The sequence below is a fragment of the Eucalyptus grandis genome, chromosome 2 (genome assembly GCF_016545825.1).
Source record: "Eucalyptus grandis isolate ANBG69807.140 chromosome 2, ASM1654582v1, whole genome shotgun sequence".
NCBI classification, from domain to species: Eukaryota; Viridiplantae; Streptophyta; class Magnoliopsida; order Myrtales; family Myrtaceae; genus Eucalyptus; species Eucalyptus grandis.
Genome location: NC_052613.1, coordinates 27,057,656 through 27,074,641, shown reverse-complemented (window position 1 = coordinate 27,074,641; position 16,986 = coordinate 27,057,656). Strand labels below are relative to the sequence as shown.

The 16,986-nt window shown below is 38.2% G+C and overlaps 1 non-coding gene and 1 pseudogene across 1 annotated transcript; both read left to right on the top strand.

Annotated features, from left to right (window-relative positions):
- Positions 1 to 5,368: 5,368 nt before the first annotated feature.
- LOC120290180 lies at positions 5,369 to 6,371 on the top strand (annotated as a pseudogene).
- Positions 6,372 to 14,796: 8,425 nt separating this feature from the next.
- LOC104426499 lies at positions 14,797 to 16,324 on the top strand. Its single transcript, XR_005548002.1, has 2 exons — positions 14,797 to 14,920; positions 15,781 to 16,324. It is a non-coding gene; the product is annotated as a germin-like protein 5-1 (transcript).
- The last annotated feature ends 662 nt before the right edge of the window (positions 16,325 to 16,986 follow it).

Here is a 16,986-nt window from a genome sequence, read left to right as displayed (position 1 = left end):
AATATATAGTCACGAACCTAATGGAGTCGATCAATACAAGCTTGGAATCAATGATGACCAGTGTCGAAATCTAATCAACAGCTTGATTCAAACACACTTCAACACGCTAATGAAACCCCACTAAAATCAACGTGGTTTGTACAATATCGAAGCTAATTAACAACGCTGGACATTGAAAATAATACAGAGAAGGCACTTCTCTTAATTGGGTTTGAGGACACAACATTGGATCCTAATCAATGGCCTGGACAGTGGAAACAACACATGGTAGGTACTGCTCCTAGATGGATATGAGGAAATGACGTTGGAACCAAATTGATGACGCTGGATGGTGGAAACAACACTTGGTAAGTACTGCTCCTAAATAGATATGAGCACACAACATTGAATTTTTAATTGATGACGCTGGACGGTGGACTCAACACTTGGTAAGTATTGCTTCTAGAGATATGAGAACACGGCGTCGGAATCTAATCGATGACAGCACTTTGCCTAGAATATAGGCACTCAAGAATTGAGTTTACAAAAGGAATTTGAAGCTATAACTAAACTAAGCTAGGCTTTGATAATTAAAAGGATAAGATGAAGGATTTTTGTGTGTTGTTCAAGGGGGCGGGGAGGGGAGGCCCTTCGTTGGATTATTTACGGTATTTATAGCCAATCTGGTAACCATCGATGGTCGGTTGAGTCCTCCTTGAAAGTTGCTCCACTTTCTCTTAACCGCTTTATCCATATCCTATTTTCTTATGACTTGTTCGATGATACTCACATGACTTGTCCAGCAAGTATTAACCACTCATTTGATTATGCGTGCCCTTTTAAGTACCAACCATTCCCGCCTAAATCTTGACGCCAATTCTATTTGCATTTTACATCTTTAGTAGTATCTCTTGACCTTGACACGTGGCAATCAACTATTTATCACCGAATCACATATCTCCAATTGAAGGCCCATCAAAATCAAGTCCAATGGCTCTTGACTAACTTGGGTTGGATTAATGTTCATCACAGCCTACACATGACAACGAGGGTGATTTTGAATGTCTATGATTGTCTATATCCCTTGTGACCAGCACATGACAATAAGGATAATTTTGGGTGTCAACAAGCACGAAATAAGGTTTTGATATCGATGGTGGATTCTTGAAAGAACCAGCCCTTCAAGGCACTCTGTCGGCCTCATTGAGAAAATTTCTGACTTGTTCAAAGGAGCCTTATAAAAGAAGTTCGGCATGGCATTCCGCCTTCGAGTTGGAGCCCCTCCTTCTTTTCTATCAATAGAATAGCGAATGACGGGAGCTAGGAATTATTATAGTTTTGTTGAGTTTAATCATCAAAGAAAATTTAAGCTATTTTTCTCCTTTCTAATTAATTGTTAATAAATTATTTGAGTCTTTTATTTATTTATTTATTTGGGCAGCAAATTATTTGAGTTTGAGAAGACTTTTTCTTTGGGGCCAATAGACATGTTTCATGCTGTGCAGTTTGAACTTGCAGCCGCATTCAAAAGTCAATGCCTTATACATACATACATATATATATATATATATATATAGAGAGAGAGAGAGAGAGAGAGAGAGAGGTGATAGTGATTGCAAATGGTCTATGGAATTGATTTCTAAATGATATACTATGTGTAAGTGGGCATTAAAGATGAGTCTGTTTGTATTTAAGCACTATGAGAAATTTACAAATTCACTCCGTACTCGTAAACTAACTTTGCATAAGTCAAGTGTGTCAAGCATTTGTTTCATATCGAAAAAGATGGGTTCGATGAATAACACTATTTCGTCAGTTTTGGATCCCACAACGAAATATCTTCCATCAAGTGTTATATTTTGGTTTTTATTAAAGGGGACCTAGGCTCTATGCTAGTATTGGACGAGAGAAAGTCAATGCTAAAGGAGATATATAATATATAGTCCCGAACCTAATGGAGTCGATCAATACAAGCTTGGAATCAATGACGACTAATGTCGAAATCTAATCAATAGCTTGATTCAAACACACTTCAACACATTAATGAAACCCCATTAAAATCAACGTGGTTTGTACAACATCGAAGCTAATTCGACAACACTGGACATTGAAAATAATACTGAGAAGGCACTGCTCCTAATTGGGTTCAAGGACACAACGTTGGAACCTAATTACCGACGCTAGACAGTGGAAACAACACCTAGTAGGTACTACTCCTAGATGGATATGAGGACACAACGTCGATCCCAAATCGACGATGCTGGATGGTGGAAACAACACCTGGTAGGTACTGCTCCTAAATAGATATAAGGACACAACATTGAATTTTAGTTGATGACGCTAGAAGATGGACTCAACAATTGGTAGGTACTGCTTCTAGATGGATATGAGGACACAACATTGGATCTACTTGACAACAACACTACCTAGAATATAGGCACTCGCAAGAATTGAGTCTATGAAAGGAATCAGGAAGCTATAACTAAACTAAGCTAGGCTTAGATAACTAAAAGGATAAGATGAATGATTTTTGTGTGTTGTTCCCTCGGGGGAGAGGGGGAGGGGAGGCCCTTTGTTGGATTATCTGCGGTATTTATAGCCCAATCTAGGAACCATCGGCGGTTGGTAAAATACTTCTTGAAAGTCGCTCCACATTCTCTGCTTAACCGCTTCATCCATATCTTGTTGTCTTCTTACTTGTTCGACGATGCTTACATGACTTGTCCAGCAAGTATTAACGGCTTTTGATTATGCGTGCCCTTTTAAGTACCAACCATTCCCACCTAAATCTTGACGCCAATTCTATTTGAATTTTATGTCTTCGGTAGTATCTCTTGACCTTGACATGTGGCAATCAACTATTTATCAGCGAATCACGTAACTGTACTTGAAGGCCCATCGAAATCAAGTCTAATGGCTCTTGACTAACCTGGGTTGGGTTAATATTAATCACAGCCTGCGCATGACAACGAGGGTGAATTTGAATGTCTATGATTGTCTATATCCCTTATGACTAGCATGTGACAATAATAAAAATTTTGGGTGTCAACAAGCACGAAATAAGGTTTTGATATTGATGGTGGATTCATGAAAGAACCAGCCCTTTAGGGCACTCTATCGGCCTTGTTGAGAAAATTTATGACTTGCCGAAACGAGCCTTCTAAAGAAATCTGGCATGTCATTCCGCCTTCCAAGTTTGAGCTCCTCCTTCTTTTCTATCAATAGAATAGCGAATGATAGGAGCTAGGAATTATCACATAAGTTCATCCTCCTTCTGTTTTTTTTTTTTTTTTTTTTTTTTTGGGCGGCAAATTATTTGAGTTTGAGAAGACTTTTTCTTTGGGGCCAATAGACATGTTTCATGCTGTGCAATTTGAACTTGCAGCCGCATTCAAAAGTCAACACCTTTTATATATATATATATATACATACAGAGGTGATAGTCATTGCAAATGGTCTATGGAATTGATTTCTAAATGATATGTTTGTATTTAAGCACTATGAGAAGTTTACAAAATCACTCCGTAATTGCCGTAATCGTAAACTAACTTTGCATAAGTCAAGTGTGTCAAGCATTTGTTTCATAGCAAAAAAGATGGGTTTGATGAATAGCACTATTTCGTCGATTTTGGATCCCGCAACGAAACATCTTCCATCAAGTGTTATATTTTGGTTTTTATTAAAGGAGACCTAGGCTCTATGCTAGTATTGGACAGAGAAGGCCAATGCTAATGGAGATATATAATATATAGTCTCGAACCTAATGGAGTCGATCAATACAAGCTTGGAATCAATGGCGACCGGTGTTGAAATCTATCAACGGCTTCATTCAAACACACTTCAACACGCTAATGAAACCCCATTAAAATCAAAATGGTTTGTACAACATTGAAGCTAATTCAACAATGCTGGACATTGAAAATAATACCAAGAAGGCACTGCTCCTAATTGGGTTACACAACGTCGAAACCTAATCAACGGCGCTAGAAAGTGGAAACAACACTTGGTAGGTACTGCTCCTAAATGGATATGAGGACACTACATCGAACCCAAATCGACGAGACTGGATGGTGGAAACAACACCTAGTAGGTACTGCTCCTAAATAGATATGAGGACACAACGTTGAATTTTAGTTGATGACGCTAGAAGATGGACTCATTAGATGGTAGGTACCGCTTCTAGATGGATATGAGGACACAACAACATAATCTAATCGATGACAGCACTACCTAAAATATAGGCACTCGCAAGAATTGAGTCTACGAAAGGAATCTGAAGCTACAACTAAACTAAGCTAGGCTTAGAAAACTAAGAGGATAAGATGAATGATTTTTGTGTGTTGTTCCCTCAGGGGAGGGGAGGCCCTTCGTTGGATTATTTGCGGTATTTATAACCCAATCTGAGAACAATCGGCAGTCGGTTGAATACTTCTTGAAAGTCGCTCCACATTCTTACCTTAACCGCTTTATCCATATCTTGTTGTCTTCTGACTTGTTCGACGATACTCACATGACTTGCCTAGTATGTATTTACTGCTCATTTGATTATGCGTGCCCTTTTAAGTACCAACCATTCCCGCCTAGATCTTGACGTCAATTCTATTTGAATTTTACGTCTTCAGTAGTATCTCTTGACCTTGACATGTGGCAATCAACTAATTATCACTGAATCACGTATCTCCATTTGAAGGCGCATCGAAATCAAGTCCAACGGCTCTTGACTAACCTGGGTTGGGTTAATATTAATCACAACTTGCACGTGACAACGAGGGTGATTTTGAATGTCTATGATTGTCTATATCCCTTGTGACTAGCACGTGACAATAAGGACAATTTTGAGTGTCAACAAGCACGATAAAAGGTTTTGATATCGATGGTGGATTCATGAAAGAACCAGCCCTTTAGGGCACTCTGTCGGCCTTGTCAAGAAAATTTCTGACTTGCCAAAAGGAGCCTTATAAAAGAAGTCTAGCATGTCATTCCGCCTTCCAAGTTTCGAGCTCCTCCTTTTCTATCAATATAATAGCGAATGACAAGAGCTAGGAATTATTATATAAGTTCATTCTCACAATTTTGCTAAATTTAATCATTAAAGAAAATTTAAGCTGTTTTCTCCTTTCAATTAATTGTTAATAAATTATTTTGGTCTTTTTTTTTTTTTTTTTTTTTTTTTTTTTTGGGCGGCAAATTATTTGAGTTTGAGAAGACTTTTTTTCTTTGGGGCCAATAGACATGTTTCACGCTACGTAGTTTGAACTTGCATTCAAAAGTCAACGCCTTATTTGTCCTATTTCTCCCTTATAAGTACTACACTCCAAGCTGAGAAGAAGATATCATTTGCCCAGCAAAGCCTTCCTCTTCCTTGCTTCCCTTTTGCATGCCATTAACAATGGTGATCAGTCCAAGAATGGTGGTTGTTGTTGTTATAGTCATGAGCTTCGCCGTCTTCCTAGGCATCGTTTCTGCTGATCCCGACATGCTCCAAGATGTACGTGTTGCCGATCTCGCTTCCAAAGTAAGAGCATATAAGCTTGTCTATGTGTACTTCTTATAATCTTCTTCTTAAACTACCCGGGACTCTAGACGAGTATTGATAAATCTTAGACATCAAGTGTGCATTTGGTAACATTTTTGTTCCGGAGAATAATGTCTTTTTGAGAAATAGTTTTTTTTTCTATTTATATTCCCTGGAATAATTTTTGAATAAGATAACGTGTTTAGTAACAATGCAAAATTTCTATTCTTAGAATAAAAGTATTTCTGAAGTTAGTATAGGGCTCATAAGTTTCTCTCACAAAAAAAATAATATGCATGTTTAAGGCATTGTATGATTCATAGTATTGTGATGAACAGAAGTGAAAGTCAATGGATTCCCTTGCAAAGCGGCTTTCAACGAAACGGACTTCTTCTACGATGGGCTGGCCAAACCCGGACTCCCCAACAACACCTTAGGGAATCTGGTGAGAAGGGCAATGTCCTAAAGATCCCGAGCCTCAACACCCTCGGCATGTCCTTGGACCGCAGCGACTTTGCTCCTTTCGGCCTCGGTGCACCCCCACACCCACCCACGAGCCACCGAGATGGTGTTCGTGCTCTATGGGGGAGATATACGCCGGATTCATAACCCCGCTAACGTCCTCGTTGCTAAGACCATCAAGGCGGGAGAGATCTTCGTTTTCCCTAGAGGTTTGGTCCACTTCCAAATGAACATCCAAAACACCCCCGCAGCCACCATTGCGGCATTCAATAGCCAATTTCCAGGAGCCTCGTTTATTGCGACTACATTGTTCGCGGCTGAACCCACAGTGCCGAACGATGTGCTGGCCAAGGCGTTCCAGATTGATGTTAAGGAGGTCGAGATGATCAAGGCTAAGCTTGCCCCCAAGAGCTAGTCTCCTTGTAAAACTACAGACGCTTCAATTCAAGTTGGATTTGGTCCTCAAATAGAATCAAGTTTGACATTGCAATCTCCATTCTACTCCTATCTTCGTTGGTCACAAAAACCCCCTGTTTGTAATCTTCCTGTACCCTTTTGATCAAATAAAGAGGTTTCCAACCACCAAAAAAGTTGGAAGATATTACCATTTTGTGCTACTGAAGTCAACTTTAGGGCTTCCTTTGAAAATTTTTGTATGATCTATCTAATAGGTTAATAAATTACCTACTCCAACCTGTCTAACTGATCAAACAAAATAAAACTTGGCTTTTTCCTCTCTATCCTATCCTCGAACAAAATCTAGGGAATTAGCAAACTTAAAAGAGCTGTGTATACGGAAAGATGCAACTTTGATGAGGCAAAAACATATGATCATAACGGCAAATCACGATCAAAAACCCCAAACTAATGCACCGCACCTTTAACAAATTCACCATCCGTTAGTTACCGTTAAATTTTATTGCCAAATTGCTGAGTCGGATGACGCATGATAGTTGATTGATGTAACAGTTTAAGTTTATTCTATATTTGTCATAGTTGTACTAGTTTTGCGATTTTTTGTGATATTGATCCAATTTAACTAATGGTATATTTGTTATAAATGTATCGATTTGAAATTTTTGTGGTCAAAAAATTAGTTTATGGATAAATTTTTCACAAGTGCACCAGTTTGAATCTTTTTGTGATTATTTAGGATAAATTTTTCACAGGTATACTAATTTTGGTTTTTCGTGGTCAAAAAATTAATTTGGGATAAGTTGATCATAGATCTACCGGTTTGGGGTTTTTCATAGTATTGACCCATAATAGAAATACTTATTCATTTACCACACAACTTACTAACCGACACTTTGCTAGATCAAACCACCTAACACGAGTGTTGATTATATATTACCACATGAATGTTATTATTATTATTATTATTTTGGTGAAGATAAGAGATGTATAGATTTTGCCTATAAAAAATACAAGATGGAGGCCTAGCACCAACAAAAGACAGACACTCAAGAAGACAAAAAGTCTAATGCGAGTGTAGGGGTGCCATGGTTCCCAAAAGAGAAACCAACAAAAGGCGAAAGCAAGAAAAAAATACTAACAAACAAACGCTAGAGAACCTCCATCAATCAAAGATAGACGGATGTAAATCCCAGCTTCGTTGAAGTCTTCGTTCTTGGGAATGTTCTGGACATGCTTAAAAGTCGTCGCTTGATCTTTAATAGCCTTTTGGAGGTGCATCTTCATTGCCGGAAGGAAGAGGGTCTGGTTGCGAAATAGATGTTATTCCGTTCTCTCCAAATGATGTAACACAGGGCTCCAAAGCTAAAGCGAGCCAAAGTCTGATAAAAGCTACTATCCGTAAACCGCTTCGAAGCCCAAGCAAGATTCTCCATCCATGGTTTGTTACACCAAGCATGATTGAATTTCGCCGCCCAAAAAGAAGCAAGATTACCCGTAACATGGCAAGCAAAAAAACAAGTGATCTATAGAATCTAGTCTACACAAGCAAAAAGGGCAATTTGTAGCCATAATTCTACCATAAGAGATAAGCAAGACCGAGTCGGCAACTGGTTTCGAGTAATGAGCCAAAGATGTGTTTGATATCGAGGAGGCATAGAGGAGCTCCAAATAAATGAGGACCAAGAGACCATATCACCCTTAGGCCGAATTAACTCCCATGCAAAGGTAGTAGAGAAACAACCGGAAAGGTGACCGAGCCACTAAAAACGATCTTCTTCCCGATTGAACATCGGGAGGGGATCCCACCAGTTGGCCAAAATATTGATAACATACCATTCCATTGGAGTGGCAAAGCCATCCGCAACTGAAGCCAGCCATGAGATACCCAAATGGTAAATGTCTTGGTTAGAGAACACACTATACAATGGACCCTTAGGATACCACGGATTGAACCAAAAAGAGACCGAACGCCCATTACCAATAGTCCACCTGAAGTGCTGTTGGAAATGCTCGTGAAGGTCCAAAATATTTTTCCAAGCCCACGAACAAAGCGTAGGATGAGGGACAACCCAAAAATTCTTTTGTTTTAAGAAGGTGGAATGAATCCATTTGCACCAAAGGGATTCCTTATAAAAAATGAGAATCCAAATGTGCTTGAGCATTGAAGCTATATTACTCTCACGTAAGGTATGAATACCAAGGCCTCCTTCTTTTTTCGGAAGACAAACATCACTCCAGGAAACATTAGCACCACTCGGTCCCATCATCGGGCCTTTTCATAAGAATTGCCGAAAAATTTGTTCAATACGATTAAGGACCGAACAAGGTAAAAAGAAGACTTGAGCCCAAAAAGCTTGGATAGAGTGAAGCACCGACCTTATGAGTTGCAACCGTCCCGCAAAGGAGTGGAATCCATGGGTCCATGGTTGAATTCAAGCAATAATTGCATTCACAAGAGAGAAGTTTGGAGCTGAAGCTTCTCAACTTCCGCAAGTTGTAGATTATTGGGATCGATTTGAAGAGCATCCTAGGTGTTGCATAAAGCATGTCTCGCCTCAACCGTTCGAGAAGAAATGTCCAAAAATGACTCTATTGAGTTGTTTCAACCTGCATTTGAGTAGTCGCAGCTTAGAGCACAAAACATGCACCAACGTCCCAGTAAACGGTGAGTCCCAGACTTGAGAGACCAAGCTGAAGAAGTCTGGGTGAGTATTCCAAAAGTTGAAAAACTTAAAGGGTTTGTTTGACTTAGGCGTAGGCATAATTTCAACACCCATCGGAGTGTGGTCTGAAACACCAAGGGCCAAAAACGAAGCTTCAGAGTAAGAGAACTTAGAATTCCGACGGGAATTCACAAGCACTCTATTAATTTTCCGTTGCTTACGATTAGGGCCCATAGAAGTAGCCCAAGTAAACCTATGCCCTATATACCTAAGATCATCAAGTCCTGCTTGAATGAAACAATCTCGAAGTTCATCAAAAGTTGGAATCCACACATTAGAACTTCCCACTCTATCCAAAGGATCTCGAATAGCATTAAAATCTCCTGCTATAATCCAAGGAGTGTCCGCAAGAATAGAACTAGAACGAATTATGTCATCCCATAAAGGGCGTCTTGAGACAAACGTATGTTCAACGTAAACCATCGTGAAGAAGAAGACCTTGCTCAAGGCCAACCAAGATAATCTACCTTGGATCACTTGCTCCAAAGAAAAAGTCACATCGAAGGAAACATCCCCGGGGTTCCACCCCACCCAAACCCTTCCCCTAGGGGAATAATTATAATTGTTAACCCACTTCCAACCTGGCAGCAAAACCGAGGATATCGTGCTAAAAGCCATGCGGGAAATTTTTGTTTCCACAATTCCCACACAGCTCAAGTTGTTGGACCTTACAAAGTTTCGACTTCGCTTGCTTAAGGGGTTTATCGAGACCTCTAATGTTCCATACTCCTATCTACATATGTATAATATATAAATAGAGAGGGTAGAGGATTACCGGCGCTTAGGAGGGCGCCTCCGATTGGTCCCCTGATTAGGAGGATTAGCCAGCAATTGGGGATCAATATATGCTTGAGGGACATCCTTCTTGAGGGGGCTATTCTCAAGGCCAATTTGCTAATCACCACGGGAGCCTAGCCCTTGAGGGATAATTGGATCAGGCTCCTTCTACCACATGAATATTATTTATGTGTAACTTATTATATTAATTAAAAAATTTCACTTAATAAAGACATTCGCTTAATTTTAAAAGAAAAAAATAGTATAAAAATATATCTTAGTCTATTTGCAAGACCATAGTTTATATTTTATTCCAATAATTCAATTTCTAAATAAAATGAAATTGAAAAAGAAATATAGATGTCTCAAATGTAAACTTACAATAGTGATAGTTAAGAGTCCTGTTACTTTTTCCGATATTAACAAACCTATCGCTTCAGTTTACATTAATAATCAATAATTACAAAAGATTAGACATATGTTTATTTCTAATGTGAGTTATCCATTCTAATAATTTATTTATTGCATGCGTTTGAAATTCATTATGCTTAAACTTTATATAGATGAATATATCAGGTGAAGAAAATAAACTGAATGTTCACCGATGCACCGTAAATCAAATCTACCAAAACTATGTTTGGTAAAAAAAAATAAAGATTTCGAGGTGAAGAGAAATATAGGGTGAAGAAAATAAACTTATTTGGAAATGTTTGGAAAATGAAAGCCAAGAAAATAAGATTAATGACTATTTTATGTTAGAAAAGAGTGGAAGAATGAAGGTGAAGAAAGTGACAATGAGTAAAAAGACATTATTATTATTATTATTATTATCCATTAGAAGAAAATTGAATATAAAAATAGAAATATCACATAAAAGAAGGGTAGTGGGCCCTAGAGAATGGCAGGCCAAGTCGGGCTTGTAGCCAATTTTCAGCGTGGCCCGAACTTTCAAGCCTGGAATTTTCGAGCCTGAAAGAAAGCTTGGACCCAAAATGGACCATCTAGCCCATCCACATTTATGCCAGGCTTTTGGGGTTCAGGTCGGGCTAGGCCCGAAAGGTTGTGAATTTAAATAAAATTGAAATTAATTTTTTTGGTTAAAAAATTAATGTGCTCACTTGTGAAATTTTATTCTTTCTGCATACGATTAAAAAATTCTCTAATGAAATTCTAGAAATATAAGAAAATAAAAGAACAATTGAGCTCAGCCATTTTTAGGCTAGACGATTCAAAGGCTAAAAGCGTGGTCCTCCCGAAATATACACAATAAAGCTCAAAAATCCACCCCAGCCTATATGGGCTAAAAATATTTGGAATGATTGGCCGGGACCGATTTTTAGACTTTAAATTTCGCCCCAACCAAACTGCGCTTTCATCTTCAATGATTTCCTCTACTTCTCCATGATTGATCCAAATCTTGTGCATTGCAAATCTTCAATTAGAAAATGTACATAACAGCCAAGTTAGATTGAAATATAGTTAAGATCAATTATAACAACAATTTAAAATCTAGCAATAATAAAAAATGAGAAGTCGTGCTCCAAATATTGTCTGCTGCTGAAAATGTTCGGATATAATTAAATTTTTCTTGGACTTTAAAAATTATATAAGTAATCTTAGGATTCTTAATAAAGAAAAGGTAAGTTCGCAAACAATTTATCGAGTTCAAGTTTGAAGCTAATTATACGAGTTTGCAAACATTTTATTGAGTCCAATATGTCATACGGGTTCATTACAACAACTTAATTTCACAACAGTACAGGTTTTTTTATGGTACCGTCATATCCTACTTTTATGTGATTATAATAAATCTTGTCGGCTTTTCAATCCGTAGCCCAATTTTTAAACAAAGGGGGACCAAAGTTCACGTGTTGGGTGGCCTTGTAACATTTTTTAAGGATGCGAACGGGGAGGTTGCATTCCGACAGCGATCACTTGCACCCTGCCGAACACCAAAAATGAAGTAGAAAAACGACCAATCGGAAAAGGAGATCGAAAGTCAACGAGGGCCAAAATGCCGGGAAAAGTGGAGTAGATAGATGATTTTATAAATAAATGACCGGCCAAAACCCTCAACTCGTGTGGTTAATGTGCTAGTTTCATTTAGATATGCCATAAATACATTTATTTAATTGTCTTCAACTATAAGATTCCAGAGCCGTCTTCAGATGCTTTACCATATTCAGTAAAGGCCTTTGAAAATTCCAGAACTGATATTTATAAATCATTTTAACTTATTTATTTTTATTTAAACATTCTTTCGATCAAAAACAATATTTGGTTACGGAAAATAGTAAATGTTTATCTATTTTCAGCTCGCTAAACAATGTTTGTCATGTCCGGATGTTATTATACCTTTTATCTGTGTTAGTCCATGATATCTTTCGTCATAATGAAAATAAATGTCAATTAGTTAGAATTAACTAAAGTAGCACATTTATTTCTATCTAACATTCAAAGAACTACTCTAGATATTCGAATGATATCCTCATCGTTTATCATCACACACAAGAAAGTTTTTAATTATTGAAGGACAAATAAAAATTTCAAAGATGCCGATAGCTCTTAAAAGACGGAGGATACCCTCATTTTTTGCGTTTAAGAATAGAAAAAAGTGATTACATCAACCAAACCAAATGACTTTTACGAAGTGCAAATGGTATGTATTCCATCAAACGGCTACAAAGCATATGCCATACGCCCTAGTAGGTTCCATGCGCAGAAGCCTTTCTGTTAGGTCGCCACGTGCCAAATTAAGATGTGTAGTTTTCTTTAAGTAATGAATTTAGAGATGCACACAGAAGTAACCATGATTTTGATGCAACTCGCAAGCATATCCGGCGTTAGAATTGAATCTTGATATATGTGTGTGCGTATAAACAGAGAGTAGTCATAGTGATTGCAAATGGTCTATGGAATTGATTTCCTAAATGATATACTATGTGTAAGTGGGCATTGAAGATGAGTATGTTTGTATTTAAGCACTATGAGAAATTTACAAAATCACACCGTAATCGTAAACTAACTTTGCATAAGTCAACTGTGCCAAGCATTTGTTTCATAGCGAAAAAGATGGGTTCGATAAATAGCACTGTTTCGTCAGTTTTGGATCCCGCAATGAAATATCTTCCATCAAGTGTTATATTTTGATTTTTATTAAGGGGGACCTAGGCTCTATTGCTAGTATTGGACAGAGAAGGTCAAATGCTAATGGAGATTTATAATATATAGTCTCAAGCCCAATGGAGTCGATTAATACAAGCTTGGAATCAATGATGATCGGTGTCAAAATTTTATCGGTAGCTTGATTCAAACACACTTCAACATGCTAATGAGACCCCATTAAAATCAACGTGGTTTGTACAACATCGAAGATAATTCGACAATGTTAGACATTGAAAATAATACCGAGAAGGCACTTCTCCTAATTGGGTTCGAGGACACAAAGTCGGAACCTATACCTAGTAGATACTGCTCCTAGATGTATGTGAGGACACAACGTCGAAACCTAATCAATGATGATGGATAGTGGAAACAATACCTGGTAGCACTTGCTCCTAGATGTATGTGAGGACACGACGTCGAAACCAAATCGACGACGTTGGATGTTGGAAACAGCACCTGGTGAGAACTGCTCCTAAATAGATATAAGGACACAACGTTGAATTTTAATTGACGACGTTGGACGGTGGACTCAACACTTGGTAGACACTGCTTCTAGATGGATATGATGACACAACATTGGAATCTAATTGACGACAGCACTGCATAGAATATAGGCACTCGCAAGAATTGAGTCTACGAAAGGAATCTGAAGCTGTAACTAAACTAAGCTAGGCTTAGATAACTAAAAGGATCAGATGAAGGATTTTCATGTGTCGTTCCCGCCCGGGGGGGGAAGGGGAGTCCCTTTGTTGGATTATTTGCGGTTTTTATAGCCAATCTGGTAACCATTGGTGATTGATTGAATCCTCCTTGAAAGTCGCTCCACTTTCTTTGCTTAACCACTTTATCCATATCTTGTTGTCTTCTGACTTGTTCGACGAGCTCATGTGACTTGTCCAGTGAGTATTAGTCGCTCATTTCATTTTACGTGCCCTTTTAAGTACCAACCATTCCCGCCTAAATCTTGATGCCAATTCTAATTGAATTTTACGTCTTCAGTAGTATGTCTTGACCTTGACACATGGCAATTATCTATTTATCATCGAATCACGTATCTCCACTTGAAGGCCCATCGAAATCCAGTCCAACGGCTCTTGACTAACCTAGGTTGGGTTAATGTTAATCACAACCTGCATGTGACAACGAGGGTGATTTTGAATGTCTACGATTGTCTATATCCCTTGTGACCAGCACGTGACAATAAGGATAATTTTGGGTGTAAAATAGCACAAAATAAGGTTTTGATATTGAAGGTGGATTCATGAAAGAACCAGCCCTTTAGGGCACTCCGTCGGCCTTGTCGAGAAAATTTCTGACTTGTTGAATGGAGCCTTATAAAAGAAGTCTGGCATGTCATTCTGCATTCCAAGTTTGGAGCCTCTCCTTCTTTTCTATCAATAGAATATCGAATGACAAGAGCTAGGAATTATTACATAAGTTCATTCTCATAGTTTTGCTGAGTTTAATCATTAAAGAAAATTTAAACTATTTTTCTCCTTTCCAACTAATTGGTAATAAATTATTTTAGTTTTTTATTTTATTTGGGCGGCAAATTATTTGAGTTTGACAAGACTTTTTCTTTGGGGCCACTAGACATGTTTCATGCTGTGCAATTTGAACTTGTAGCTGCATTCGAAAGTCAACACCTTATATGTCCTATTTCTCCCTTATAAGTACTGCACTCCAAGCTGAGAAGAAGATATCATTTGCCCAACAAAGCCATCTTCTTCTTCGCCTCCCTTTTGCATGCCACTAACAATGGAGATCGGTCCAAGAATGGTGGCTATTGTTGTTATAGTCATGAGCTTCGCCGTCTTCCTAGGCATCGTTTCTGCTGATCCTGACATGCTCCAAGATTTCTGTGTCGCCGATCTCACTTCCAGTAAGAGCATATAATATTGTCTATGTGTACTTCTTATAATCTTCTTCTTAAACTACTCGCGACTCCAGACAAGTATCGATAAACCCTAGACATGAAGGGTGCGTTTAGTAACATTTCCATTATGGGGAACAATAGTTTTTCTAGAAATAGTTTTTTTCTATTTCTATTCCCCTGAATTTTTGAATGAAATAACATGCTTTGTAACTATAAAAAATTTATATTCCTAGAATAAAAAAAGAATATGAATGCGTTTGGTGCAACCTATAAATTTTTCATGTCATAGAATTTCTTTTAATATTTAAATACTTTTTTTCTTTTTTCTTTTTCTTTTCTTTTTTCCTCTCTTCTTTCTCCTCCTCTAGTCGACGGTCGGCAGCTGGCGACCGGCGATTGATGATGGTGGCAATGACGAGTCTCCAACCACTGATTAGAAAAGGAAGAAGAAAAAAAGGGAAAAAAATAAAATGACTTATTTCTAGAAATTATTCCCCCGATAAAGAGACTTCTACTTCTTGTTTCTATTCCAAATCTATCCCCTGACCACTTTTTCATTCCATGGAATAGAAAAATTAATCAGCGTTATTAAATGGATTTCTCTTCTTTTTTATTTTGGGGAACAAAAGAACAAAAGAACAAAAGAACAAAAAAGCTGTAGTGTTACCATGCATACCCTAATTCTATCATGTACAAGGCTTGTATTCTCTTATACTTCTCCATGACGAGAACTTTATATCTGCACTCTTTCTAGTTTCATTAGCTAAATTGTTTTTGAAGTTAGTATAGGGCTCGTAAGTTTCTCTCACAAAACAAATAGCATGCATGTTTAAGGCATTGTATGATTCATATATTGTGATGAACAGAAGTGAAAGTCAATGGATTTCCTTGCAAAGAAACTTTCAACGAAATGGACTTCTTCCAGGATGGGCTGGCCAAACCCGAACTCCCCAACAACACCTTAGGCTCTCTGGTGACAAGGGCCAATGTCGAAAAAGGTCCCGGGCCTCAACACCCTCGGCTTGTCCTTGGCCCGTGGCGACTTTGCTCCTTACGGCCTCATCGCACCCCACACCCACCCACGAGCCTCAGAGATGGTGTTTGTGCTCTATGGAGAGATATATGCCGGATTCATAACCACTGCTAACATCCTCGTTGCTAAGACCATCAAGGCGGGCGAGATCTTTGTGTTCCCTAGAGGTTTAGTCCACTTCCAAATGAACGTCAAAAACACCTCAGCGGCCGCCATTGCGGTATTCAACAGCCAATTGGCGGGAGCCCCAAATGTCGCTTTGCGCACTTTGTTCGCGGGCCGAGCCCACGGTGCCGAACGATGTGTTGGCCAAGGCATTCCAGATTGATGCTAAGGAGGTCGAGATGATCAAGGCTAGGCTTGCCCCCAAGAGCTAGTCTCCTTATAAAACTACCAACACTTCAATTCAAGTTTGATTTTGCCCTCAAATAGAATCAAATTTGACATTGCAATCTCCATTCTACTCCTCTGGGAATTTGTAATCTTTATGTACCCTTTTTATTGAATAAATAAGTTTTCGGCCACCAAAAAAGGTTGGAAGATATTACCACTTCGTGCTACTGAAGTTGACTTTAAGGCTTCCTTTGAAATTTTTTGTATGATCTATCTAATACGTTAATAAATTACCTGATCCAATGTGTCTAACTGATCAAACAAAATAAAACCTGGCTTTCTCCTCTCCATCCTGTCCTCGAACAAGATCCGAGGAATTAGAAAACTTCAATCAGCTATGTATAGGGAAAGATGCAACTCTAATGAGGCATAAAACAGATTATCATAGTGGCAAATCGCAATCGAAAACCCGAACTAGTGCACCTTTAACAAATTTACCCTCCGTTAGTTTCCGTTAAATTTTACTATTAAATTGCTGAGTCGAATGACGCATGATAGTTGATTGATGTACCAGTTTGGGATTTTACTATTTGTTTGTCATAGTTGTACTAGTTTTATGTTTTTCTATGATATTAATCCAATTTAACGAATGCTATAGTTGTCATAAATGTATAAATTTGAGATTTTTTGTGGTCAAAAACTTAGT